We start from the raw sequence: 13,013 nt of genomic DNA on the forward strand, positions 1-13,013 counted from the left end.
GGCCGACGCAGCCATTTTGTTTAGCCCCTACCGACGACACTGCAGAAAGAGATGATGCAGCAGAAACACCTTCGGTTTCTGAAGGCGTCTTCAGACTGACGACGCTCACCATAAAAACGTATCCTAAGCTTAAGACTCCTATTAAACCTAAAAAGACTGCACTTCAGTCTCCAGTTCAAGGCCCCATGCCTAAGAAACAGATGCTTAAAATGGTTAAAGATTTGATCTCTTTAATCAGGGGTTTCCAACCCCCACCCGACAAAAGGCCTAGACAAGAGGAAGATTATGCTTCCTCTGATCAAGTGTCTATTTCCTCAGGCTCCTCTGAGGACCAAGATTAATCCTTCTCCCCTTATGAAGATTCTGATGCTGAGGATTCTATTCCCTCAGCTTCTCCTCCTGAAGACTACTCCTTTGGGGAAACTTTACACACTATGAGGGAACATTTTCACTGAGAAGGTCAGGACTACTCTGACTCATAGAAAAGGCTCAGAGAGTTTCTTTTACTCCCCCAGCATAGACTGCTTGCCATCCCCCCAGTTTTAGACATTGTGGACGATGTTTACTTAGAATCTAGTTTGAACCCAGATTCTCTGCCTCCTGCTCCAGCCAAACCAGACAGATACTACAGAGTGCCTGATTCCCACAAATTCCTTTATAAAAGCCCTGTTGCTGATCCAGAGGCTATCTCCCAGGGTCCCAAAGGGGCTAAGGCTTCTATGGCAAAAAATCCTGTACCCTCTGAAAGGGACTCCAGAGCACTAGACAGGTGGGGGAAAAAGGTTTACACCTCAGCCACTCTAGCTATGAGAGCACTAAATTGCCAATTTTACATGCTAAAATATCAGCAATTTCTAATGTCTCAGTTAAAACAAAAAATGAGCACACTCCCTCAACAGTCTGAATTGAAAGAAATGCAGGATCTGTTGCATGCAACTGAACAGGTGAGCAAACATACTTTACAATGTGGGTTTGATTCTTTGGAGGCTTCCTGCAGAGCAGCTGTCACTGGGTCTGTTATACGTAGACATGCTTGGTTAAAAGAACAAACTCTGCCTGATCATGTTAAAGCAAAGCTTCTAGATGCACCCTTACAGCAGGATGTTCTATTTGGAGTTAAAGCAGAAGTCTTAAATAAAATGGAGGATAAGGCAAAATCTATGCAGACAGTCAAAGATTTTCTACAGGTACAGCCCCCTCGCTTCAGCAGAAATTGGCCAACAAAAATTGGTCCTTTCCAGCTACTGACAGACCACAGAGGGGTAAATACAGATGTCCAAGATGCAGAGGACAACCACAAGCCCAATACAAACCTTGACAATGGGGCACTGCAACACAGAAGGGAGGAGAAGACAGGTCCCAAACTACCAGAAGGCAAACTCAATGACTTGCACCTCATCTGGCCAAGCAACACTCTCTTGGCAGCTACCTTGGGAGGAAAACTCGCACTTTTTTCAGACAACTGGCACATTGTCACAAAGGACAAATGGGTCCTAGACATAATTTCACGAGGATGCAGATTCCATTTCCACACCTTGCCAATGAAAAGAGGAATGCCAAACCTGCCACAAAATCAATGGGCAGAGGCACAAAAACAAATTACAGCTCTCATGGACATGAGAGCCATTCAGCTGGTACCTACACGAGAGCAAGGCCAAGGATTTTACTCAAGACTCTTTCTAGTCCCCAGAAAGGACAATGCCTGGAGACCAATTCTGGACCTTTCAATTCTAAACACCTTCTTACAAGTACCCAAATTCAAGATGCTAACACTACAGCAGCTTCTTCCCATGTTGGGCAAGAAAGCATGGCTAGTAACGTTGGACCTCAAGGAGGCATTCCTGCATGTCCCTATCAGACAAAGTTGCAGAAGATACCTCCATTTCATTGCAGGTTCAACCCATTACCAATTCTCTGCACTGCTCTTTGGCTTATCTACTGCGCCCAGGGTCTTCACAAAATGCCTGGCACCAGTAATTGCATACTGCAGACAAAGAGGAATTCAAATATACCCATACCTGGACGACTGCCTCATCCAAGCAGAAAGCAAGGACATCCTCTTACAACATCTGGCTTTTGTAAAACATTTTCTAAGTTACCTGGGGTACACAGTAAATGAAAAGAAATCAAAACTAGTACCCTCACAAAATATGACATTCCTGGGTGCCAGCTTGAATACAACGGCCCAGAAGGCTTATCTGACGCCAGACAAACTACAACTGACTCAATATTTCAAAACAATGGCAACAAAGACCCAACTCCCTGCAAGAAAAATTCTGCAGGCCTTTGGCTTCATGACATCTTGCATACTTCTAATACCATTTGCAAAGCTGCATATGAGGAAATTACAGTGATACCTAAAAAGTGTATGGTCTCAACACAGCCACAGCTTGGACACAATGATATCTCTCATTCCCTGCCTACAACAGGAGTTTCTATGGTGGTCACCTCAACAAGGGTCAGCCTTTCACCTTGCCCCCAGCCAGGCAAACTATGACAACAGATGCATCGGACTACGCCTGGGGGGCACACATGGCAGGACAGTGCGTTCAAGGCATATGGACTGCAGATCAAAGGAATCTGCACATCAATCAAAAAGAGATGCTAGCTGTACAGAATGCTCTGACAGCCTTCAAGAACCTATTACATCCAGGACAACTTACAATAAGGACGGACAACACCACAGTAATGTGGTACATAAGCAAACAAGGGGGTACACACTCCTGTCCTCTATGCAGGCAAGCAATGACCCTGTGGAACACAGCACTGGCTTACCAAGTTCAGTTACAAGCTCAATTCCTGCCAGGAAAAAAGAACACATTGGCAGACGACCTCAGCAGAAACATCATGGATCCCCACGAGTGGAAACTGGATCCACAAGTATTTGCAATGATAACTCAAAAATGCGGCCTTCCAGACATAGACCTGTTTGCCAGCCCCCAAAACTATCAGCTAACAAAATTTTGTACAAGGACACTTCACCGTCAAGCTTGGAAAGTGGACGCACTCTCATTCAGTTGGAAAAACCTGACAGTATATGCCTTCCCTCCATTGCCTCTCCTCACAAAGGTGCTTCTGAAAGTCAGAAAGGAGAGACCACGACGGATACTCATAGCCCCAGACTGGCCAAGCCAGCACTGTTACCCACTGTTAAGGAATATGGCCCAGGGCCCACCTTGGATTTTATCACAAATTGCCCATTTGCTCACACAGCAAAACAATCAGATTCTACACAGCCAGCTCAAAACCTTAAATCTGGCTGCATGGCAAATCAACTAAGCATCCAGCCAGCTCCTCTTTCCCAAGCAGTTATGGATGTTATTCTGGAAGCTAGGAGGCCCAGCACCAGGAAGGCCTACTCGGACAAATGGAAAAGGTTTTGCGCCTGGAACCAAGCTAAAGGCCAAAACACACTTCAGCCTCACATGCCTCAGATTCTACAGTATTTAACTGAGATGTTGCACAAAGGACTTTCTTTTTCTTCCATTAAAATCCATGCATCAGCTATTTCAGCCTACTACAACACGGATCCACCCTTATTTTCGCATCCACTTCTAAGGCAGTTCCTCAGAGGGGCAAAAAACATTAGACCCCCCCCAGGAGAGCACCTACACCAACATGGGACCTCAAGTTTGTTCTGGAAAAACTTACGCTACCTCCCTTTGAACCAGCTTTCTCTGCAGATCTACAGTTTCTGTCATGGAAGACTGCCCTGCTGCTAGCAATAACTTCAGCTAGAAGAGTCTCAGAGCTGCAGGCACTAATGGCAGTGGAACCTTTCCTCATTTTCCATCAAGACAGAGTTTCTCTACGAACTAATCCTTCCTTCATGCCTAAGGTGGTTTCCAGTGTGGCTTTAAATCAAACCATCCACTTACCCACCTTCTTCCCAAATCCACAGAACAAAGGAGAAAGACTCCTGCATTCCTTGGACATTCACAGGCAACTTCGTTACTATTTGGATAAAACTAAGGATGTTCTTCATCTCACATTGCTGCAGTCCTTACTTATGGGTAGTCCGCTGTCCTCGGTCGGCCCGAATACCAAAGTATTAGGCTGACGTCGGTCATGGGCGCTCAGATCTGACATCAGAGCGTCAGGGTATAAAAGCGCATGACCGACGTCATATCCCCAGTCTTTTTTGCCGCATGGTCCGATGCAGAAGCAGCGTTGCAAGTGCCGTTCGGCGTTCTGAAATTTTCAATTCGAGTTTCAGACCGATACCAAGTTGGGCTAAGTACCCCGTTGGGGAATATTTTTGTTTTTTCTTGCCTCAGTTATTTACCGGATGTCAGAAAAAGTGAATAATTGTATTTCTTGTGGGAAACAGATACCGCATAGGGATTACCACTCACTTTGTATTCCTTGTTTGGGACCAGAGCACGACGTAGTTGGGTGTCGGTTTTGCGCTAGGTTCAATAAGCGCACTATAAAACGGAGGTTAGATTGCGCTAGGTTAGTCTTTGGCAAGGGGTGTAATTATAATATGCCGTTGGATCCTCCGACGCCCGCTTCCACGAAGAAGCGCAAAGACAAATCTGTGAAGCCTAGGCAGGATGATTCGTCCGTTTCGGACGCCGGTCCATTAGAAGCTACAGGGGAGCAGGTGGATCCGGCTGAAGTTTCTGTTGAGACTCGGGGGGGAAACTTTGATTTTGCAAGAGGTGGCTTCACAGGACTCAGGTCAGGCTGAAGGGGCCTCACAGGTTACTATTCTCCCTACTGTGCCTAGGGTGGTTAGGCCTTCTGCTACTATTTCTAAGGCTCCTTCTAAGGGCAGGTCTGTTTTGCCTTCCTCTGGTGTCAGTCCTGGTTCCTCAGGGTCAGTGCCTAAAAAGCACATGCTTAAAATGGCAGAAGATTTGATTACTTTAATTAGAGATTCTATGCCCCCTCCTGATAAGAGGCCCAGGGTAGAGCTAGAGTTGGAAAGGTTGGAGCAGGCCTCAGATGATTCAGAGTCTTCTGTGGAAGACATTCAAGATTTTCCTCCTTATTCGGATTCTGATGCAGAGGATTCCACTCCTTCTGCTTCTCCTCCTGAGGATTTTTCTTTTTCAGAAACTTTACATTCCATGAGGGAGCATTTTAAGTGGGAAGGACAGGATTTCTCTGATTCTCGGAAAAGGCTTAGGGAATTTTTGTTTTTACCACAGCATAGACCCTTAGCTGTACCTCCAGTTTTGGATGTTGTTCAAGATGTTTTCTCGGAGGCTTCCCTTAATCCAGATTCTGTGCCTCCTGCGCCAGTCAAACCAGACAGGTATTACAGGGTGCCTGAGGCTCATAAATATCTGTATAAAAGTCCTAGGGCAGACCCAGAAACTATTAGTCAGGGGCCTAAGGGTGTTAGAGCTTCTGTTGTAAAAAATCCGGTTCCTCTAGATAAGGAAGCTAGAGCTTTGGATAGATGGGGTAAGAAGGTGTATACCTCTTCTATGTTAGCAATGAGGGCTTTAAATTGCCAGTTTCATATGTTGAAATATCAGAATTTCCTCCTTTCTCAGCTAAAATATAAAGTGGATGCTTTAGCAGAGGGTATTGAGTGTAAAGAACTGCAGGATTTGGTACATGTCTCTGAACAGGTGGGCAAGCATTCTTTACAGTGTGGCTTTGATATTTTACAGGTTTCTTCTAGGGTGGCTGCCACTGGTTCAGTTATTCGAAGGCACGCCTGGCTTAAGGATCAGAATTTGTCTGAGCATGTTAAGACTAGAATTCTGGATGCCCCTTTACAGTCTGAAGTTTTGTTTGGTCCTCCTGTAGAGTCTGTATTAAAGAAGATGGAGGACAAGGCTAAGTCTATGCAGACTGTTAAAGATTTTTTGCAGGTGCAACCTCCAAAGTTTAGTAGAAATTGGCCTACTAAAGGATGGACGTACCCTTCTTCTGATTCTCAGTCTAGGGACAGATCTAGACGTGGTAGGGGCAGAGCTCAGAGTTCCTTCAGACCTAGAACATGGAGTTCGCCTGCACAGTCTGCAGGTGAGGGCAGGGGCCAGTCCTTTCGTAAACAGGCCCAATGACCTGCATTTTCAGCTGCCAGATTCCTTTTGCCTGGCAGCTCCTTTGGGAGGAAAGTTAGCACTTTTCAAGCAAAACTGGCTTTTAGTCACCCAGGACAAATGGGTATTGGACATTATAAACCGAGGCTACAAGTTTTATTTCCATACATTGCCTCCTTTCAAAGGCATGCCAGATGTTCCTCCTCGGCAAAGGTTAGAGGCTCACAAACAGATTTCTTTACTTCTTCAAATGGGAGCTATACAGCCAGTTCCTCTGTCAGAAGTGGGCCTAGGATTTTATTCTCGCCTGTTTCTAGTTCCAAAGAAAGGGAACACGTGGAGACCGATTTTGGATTTATCTATCCTCAACACTTATCTGGACATTCCAAAGTTCAAGATGCTGACGTTACAACAGCTTTTACCTCTGTTGGGAAAAGACCACTGGATGGTAACTCTGGATCTCAAAGAGGCTTATCTTCATGTTCCTATCAGGCCCAGTTGCAGGAGGTACCTGCGTTTTCGAGCTGGAAATTTACATTTATCAGTTCTCTGCATTGCCCTTTGGCTTATCTACTGCGCCCAGAGTGTTCACAAAGGTTCTGGCTCCAGTGATAGCCTTTTTCAGGTTAAGAGGAATACAGATTTATCCTTATTTGGACGATTGCCTGATTATTGCTCAAGACAAAGACGAACTTCTTCATCGTCTACAATATGTAATGGTAGTGTTAAGATGTCTAGGGTATTCTGTGAACGAAACAAAGTCCAGTCTAGTACCCTCTCAGGACATGTGCTTTCTGGGTGTGAGACTGAATACAGCTTCCCAGATGGCTTTTTTGACCCCGGACAAACAAAGAAGCCTTTCTCTTTATTTCCATCAAATGTCTCTACAGTCCAGGCTGACTGCAAGGACAGTCCTTCAAGCCTTGGGGTTCATGGCATCTTGTATTCTGGTGCTTCCCAATGCCAAACTGCATATGAGGAAGCTTCAATGGTATCTCAAAAATGTATGGACACAACACTGCCAAGATCTAGACACTGTCATTCAGATAATACCTTGCATTCAGAAGGAATTTTTGTGGTGGGCTCAGGAATGTCACCTAAACAAGGGACTCTCTGTGACCCGACCAGAGGCGAGTCAGATTCTAACGACAGATGCCTCAGACAAGGCTTGGGGAGCACACCTCAATGGAAAATGGGTGCAAGATCGTGGCCTGTCAGACTTCAACATTTGCATATCAACTTGAAGGAGATGTTAGCAGTCCAGTTTGCATTAATGGCTTTCAAGGATTTACTTCACCCAGGGCAGGTGTTGATTCAAACAGACAACACTACTGTCATGTGGTACATCAACAAGCAAGGGGGAACCCATTCATACCCACTTTGCAGGCAAGCGATGATTTTGTGGGAGACTGCTCTCAGTTTACACCTCAATCTTCAAGCAAGGTTTCTGCCAGGAGCACAGAACTCCTTAGCAGATGTGTTGAGCAGACAGATAGTGGATCCTCACGAGTGGAAATTGGATCCTCATGTATTCCAGCAGTTGACAGTGTTATGGGGGACTCCAGACATAGATCTGTTCGCTTCTCCACTAAATTACCAGTTGGCAAAGTTTTGCACAAAAGGTTTCATCACACAGCTTGGAAGGTGGATGCTCTATCATTCAGTTGGAACAATCTTCATGTCTATGCCTTTCCACCTCTGCCTCTCCTCCCCAAGGTACTCTTGAAGGCCAGACAAGACAAACCATCCATGATTCTGATAGCACCGGATTGGCCTCGACAGCACTGGTACCCACTTCTGAGGAGTTTAGTAAGGGAGCCTCCATGGCCTCTACCTTTAATTCCGCATCTTTTGTCTCAGGAGGGCAGTCACTTCCTCAATGTCAGGATTCAGTCTCTGCATCTAACAGCTTGGCATATTCTGTTTTAGACCCTGGAGGGTCTCAGCTGCCACAACAAGTTTTGAATGTTATTTTGGAGGCCAGAAGGCCTAGTACAAGGAAAGTTTATGCTGATAAATGGAAGAGATTTTTTATTTGGAGCAAAGAGAAGGATTTTGATGTTTCCAAGCCTAATTTAAGTGCTTCTCTTCAATATCTTACTGAGTTACTGGACAAAGGTTTGTCTTTCTCCTCTATAAAGATTCATGCTGCAGCCATTTCTGCTCACTATGATTGTGACCCTCCCTTATTCTCTCATCCTTTGTTTAAGCAATTTCTTAGAGGGGCAAAGAACATAAGACCCCCACGTAGAGCTCCTACTCCTGCTTGGGATCTCAATTTTGTGTTGGAAAAACTTACTCTACAACCTTTTGAGCCTGCAGCTACGGCCGAGTTAAAGTATTTGTCTTGGAAAACTGCTTTTTTGTTGGCCATTACTTCTGCAAGAAGGGTTTCTGAATTACAGGCTCTTATGGCAGTGGAGCCTTTCCTGATTTTTCATAAGGATAGGGTATCTTTGCGTACTAATCCTTCCTTTATGCCTAAAGTGGTTTCTAGTGTGGCCTTAAACCAAACTATTCATTTGCCTACTTTTTATGCCAACCCCCAAAATAAAGGGGAGAAGATTTTGCATACTTTGGATATTCACAGGCAGTTGCGTTATTATTTGAGCAGAACCAAGGAGTTCAGACAGTCTCAGCAGTTGTTTGTTTCTTTTGCTTTGGGTTCTCAGGGTAAACCTGTTTCAAAACAAACTATTTCTAAGTGGATTGGGTTTTGTATGTCTTTCTGTTATTCCCATCATGGTAAGGAGATTCCGGCTGGAATCAGACCTCATTCCACTAGAGCTACTGCCACCTCTACTGCCTTTCTAAGGGGGGTAGCTACAAAAGATATTTTGGAAGCAGCTAGTTGGAGTTCAGTACATACTTTTTCTAAACATTACCACCTTCCTCTTTATTCTAAGTCTAGGGCTGGATTTGCCACTGCAATATTACAGGGCATTTTAGCAGCCCCTAATGCTTTATGATTTTGCCATCCTCCCTTTCCCGTTGCTTTGGGATTCTACCCATAAGTAAGGACTGCAGCAATGTGAGATGAAGAACATAGTACAGTTTTGTACCTACCATAAATGTAGATGTTCGAAGATCCACATTGCTGCAGTCCAATTTACCCTCCCTCCCTTCCCCACTGTAGTTTTGGCATGGTTATATGGTTTGGGTGATGGTTGTTGTTGGGCCTGTTTTTGGGAGGTATTCTGTTTTTGGCTGTGGCCTTTCTTTTTAGGGCCTTCTGACATCTGGGGCAAGAAAAGACTGAGGATATGACGTCGGTCATGCGCTTTTATACCCTGATGCTCTGATGTCAGATCTGAGCGCCCATGACCGACGTCAGCCTAATACTTTGGTATTCGGGCCGACCGAGGACAGCGGACTACCCATAAGTAAGGACTGCAGCAATGTGGATCTTCGAACATCTACATTTATGGTAGGTACAAAACTGTACTTTTTCAGAAAATCTGACCAGCTCTTTGTATCCTATGCTACAGCTTCACAAGGGAAGGCTATATCAAAACAAACCATTTCCAAATGGATAGGACATTGCATTCGTTTGTGCTATACCCATCATGGAAAACCAGTTCCTGCTACCATTAGGCCCCACTTTACCAAGGCAACAGCTACATCTACAGCCTTCCTCAGGGGGATTCCAACCAAGGAGATTTTGGAAGCTGCAACTTGGAGTTCAGTACACAGCTTTACCAAACACTATCACTTACCACTTTTCTCTGACTAGAGCTGGCTTCGCCACTGCAGTTCTGCAGGGCCTTCTAGCCTCCTCTAACCCTCTATGACTCCTCCACCCATCCTTCGCTTTGGGATTCTACCCAAGTGTGGAAGGAAGGACAAAAACTGTAACTTCAAAGTGTTCACAACAAAAGAAAGCAGGAACCACAAGGTGCACGTAAACACTTTAATAGACCACACGGAAAATGCCACAATATATCCAATGAATCAAGCGCTTTCACTCAGTCAATACCAAGCTTTGTCAAGATAAAAACCTACTAACCTTATTTTCATTAAATAGAAATGGTGTTGTCATGTGACTTGTTAATTAAATTGTGTAAAAAATCAATTAATTAAACTGTAATCTATTTGTAACCAAAATTAAAACTGAACCAATGAACAGTCATACTACAGTATGTCTAGCTTCAACATTGTTGTTCAATATATTATAATATATATAATATATTTTTAAGATTTTTAAGATAATGTTCAAAGACAAAAGGCTACAAATTTAACAAGAAACTAATCATTTCTTCACTGCTTCAGAATATAAAAAATTACCATTGCATAATGATACTGTTTAAATATTTCAATAATTTAAACTTGACAATTTTTATCATAAAATATCAACATTTAAATAAATACATATAAAAATACCTTAGATCTGCAAGTATAAAACAAAAGTTCTAAGACATTGTTAAAAACATTGCTAAAAACATTTTCAAAAAGTTTTTAAATACAGAAAATACTAAGTGAATGTGAAAATGTAAAAAAATATATGAAAATATATAAAAATGAATACATTGATACCTAATTATAGACGGGCCATTCTTAGTTTTAGGACACTAATCAAATTAATGCTGTCATTAAGACCAGGAAATTTACCAGCATCTAATTTAAGCTGCCAAAGAAGCTCCTTATATTCTAATCTGGTCTCCCAGTCACCTCCCCTGTCATCTGCCATAACATGCTCTAAAACAATAAATTTAAGTTCCATGTTCTGACACAAAATGGAATGCTTATAAAAAGCATTAGATTCTTTCTTTTTGGAGATGTCATATAAATGTTCGTAAATCCTCCTTCTCAAAGTTCTTTGTTTTTCCAATGTAAAAACTATGACATTTTATACAAAAACCTAAATAGACTATGCTGTTAGTTCCACAGTTTGAATAGCAGTTTGCTTGAAAGAGGAACTTCCTCGATGGAATATAAAGTGAATCACTATTAATAATGGAGGTACATTGTTTACACATCCCACATTTAAATGTACCTTTTCTACAGTTAATCTTAGATGTTTTAGGCAATTGTTTCATTTCAAATAATTCCTTCATATTCGTGTCCCTGTTTAACAAAATTAGGATGCTCAGTAACTATATTTTTTAATTCATCATGAAGCGTAAGAACTGGCCAATGTCTTAGAACAACATCTTCAATTTGAATGGAATTGTTCGAAAAAGTGTGAATGTAGTTATTCTGACGTTTGATCTGGTGGTCAGTATTACTGTTGTCAACCTGGATATCACTTAATCCTAAAAGAGGGGGATATTTACTTTCTCTATTGTTGGTGACCTCTTTGGCTAAAGTATTAACCAATGAAACAGGATAACCACTTTCAACAAACAAACCCTTTAGAAAACCAACTTCATCCAGATAGTAGTCTATAGTACTACACATTCTTGAAGCCCGAATGAGCTGCCCTTTAACAATGCCTTTCTTCTGGTGGAAAGGGTGTCCACTGTCAAAATGCAAGTATGAGTTAGAGAAAGTAGGTTTTCTATATAATTTGGACGTGAACCTATGATTTGGAATATCCTTGAGAAGATTTACATCCAAATAATTCAACTCATCCTTACTGACCGTATAAGTGAAGGACAAAAAAGTAGTAGTAGAGTTTATATAGTTAACAAAAATCATAAAAATCGGTTTCAGTTCCACTCCATAATAAACAGATATCATCCAAATATCTGGTATAATGCTTAATGTGATCAGCCCAACTGGTTGAGAAAATAAAAGTTTGTTCCCATTTGTGGAGCACTATGTTAGCATAAAGGGGAACACAAGGAGCACCCATCGCTACTCCTTTCTTTTGTTTATAAATTTCCCCATTAAAATAAATAAAATAATTTTTTAACACTATCTCCATAAACTCGACTAATAAGTTTGTAACATTAGCACTAAGGCTAACTTCATTAACTAATACCTCATTAAACCAATCTAGACCTATAGAATGTGGAATACTGGAAAATAACTCCACTATATCTATAGTAATCATTAAAAGCTCAGAATGAAATAACTGAGGTTTAATATTTTTAAGAAACTCCCATGAGTCTTTACAAACATGTTTCAAAGATAGAACAAAATGTTTTAATGTTTGATCAATAAATTTATCTAGGGGTTCAGTAATACCCCCCCCCAACCCAGAAACAATAGGTCTAAATTTCAAAGGATCTAAGCCTTTGTGCGTTTTGGGGATACCAAAAATTATCGGGGTCTTGGGTTTAGCTAAATGGAGATAGTTGTATAATTTCTCATTAATAGCACCTTGTAGTAGGTGGTCCATTAACAAAAAATTAATCTTTGAGTAAGCTAAATGCATTTCATTCTTAGAAACCAGCTCATATTGGTCAGAATCCTGTAACATACTATGAAGACGGGCATCATAATCTGTAGTATACATTAAAACCACCCCACCCCCTTTATCGGGTTTCATAACCCTACAACCTTCATTTCTAAGGAGGTGTATTAAATCAATTTCTTCCAGGCTAATGTTCTGAGGTAAATTACCTAACTTCCTAGCGTTAACCTTCCTTATATCTTTCTCCACCAATTCCTCAAACACCTTAAGGGAGGGGTGTATAGGGGGATTGAAAGTGCTAGTTCTAGAAAGTAAACTATTTTTAAAGGGGTTGTCCCTTGAAGTAGAGTGTAAGGTTAAGCTGCCTAACAAACAGTTTGAGGTCCACCAGTGCGTTCGCTAAATTAAAGGAACGTAAAGGTACAAAATGCAAACCTCTAGTAAACAAACTAAAAAAATTCATGTTTCAATTCAATACCAGTAAAATTGTATATAGTGAAATTATTCTCCTTGTTAACAGTGTACTCCATATTAGAATCATGCATGCAATAATGTGGTGATGAGGGACTACCTATAGTTAATTCATCATATTCATTTATTTGTGGATTTTGTTCCACCTCGACTGTTGGAACTTCGCCCCCCTCCCCTCCAAATCTGTCTGGGTGAAACTGAAAATCCTGATCGGAATTTTTCCTCCCTTTCTCTGCCAA

General features: G+C 42.0%; 1 protein-coding gene across 1 annotated transcript in view; it reads left to right on the forward strand.

Annotated features, from left to right (window-relative positions):
• Nucleotides 1-13,013, forward strand: part of UBR1 (ubiquitin protein ligase E3 component n-recognin 1) — a gene marked incomplete in the record, with an annotated part of 4,571,807 nt that overhangs the window by 4,495,490 nt on the left and 63,304 nt on the right.

The sequence above is a fragment of the Protopterus annectens genome, chromosome 6.part0, assembly GCF_019279795.1.
Source record: "Protopterus annectens isolate FY-2018-M chromosome 6.part0, PAN1.0, whole genome shotgun sequence".
Taxonomy (NCBI): Eukaryota; Metazoa; Chordata; order Ceratodontiformes; family Protopteridae; genus Protopterus; species Protopterus annectens.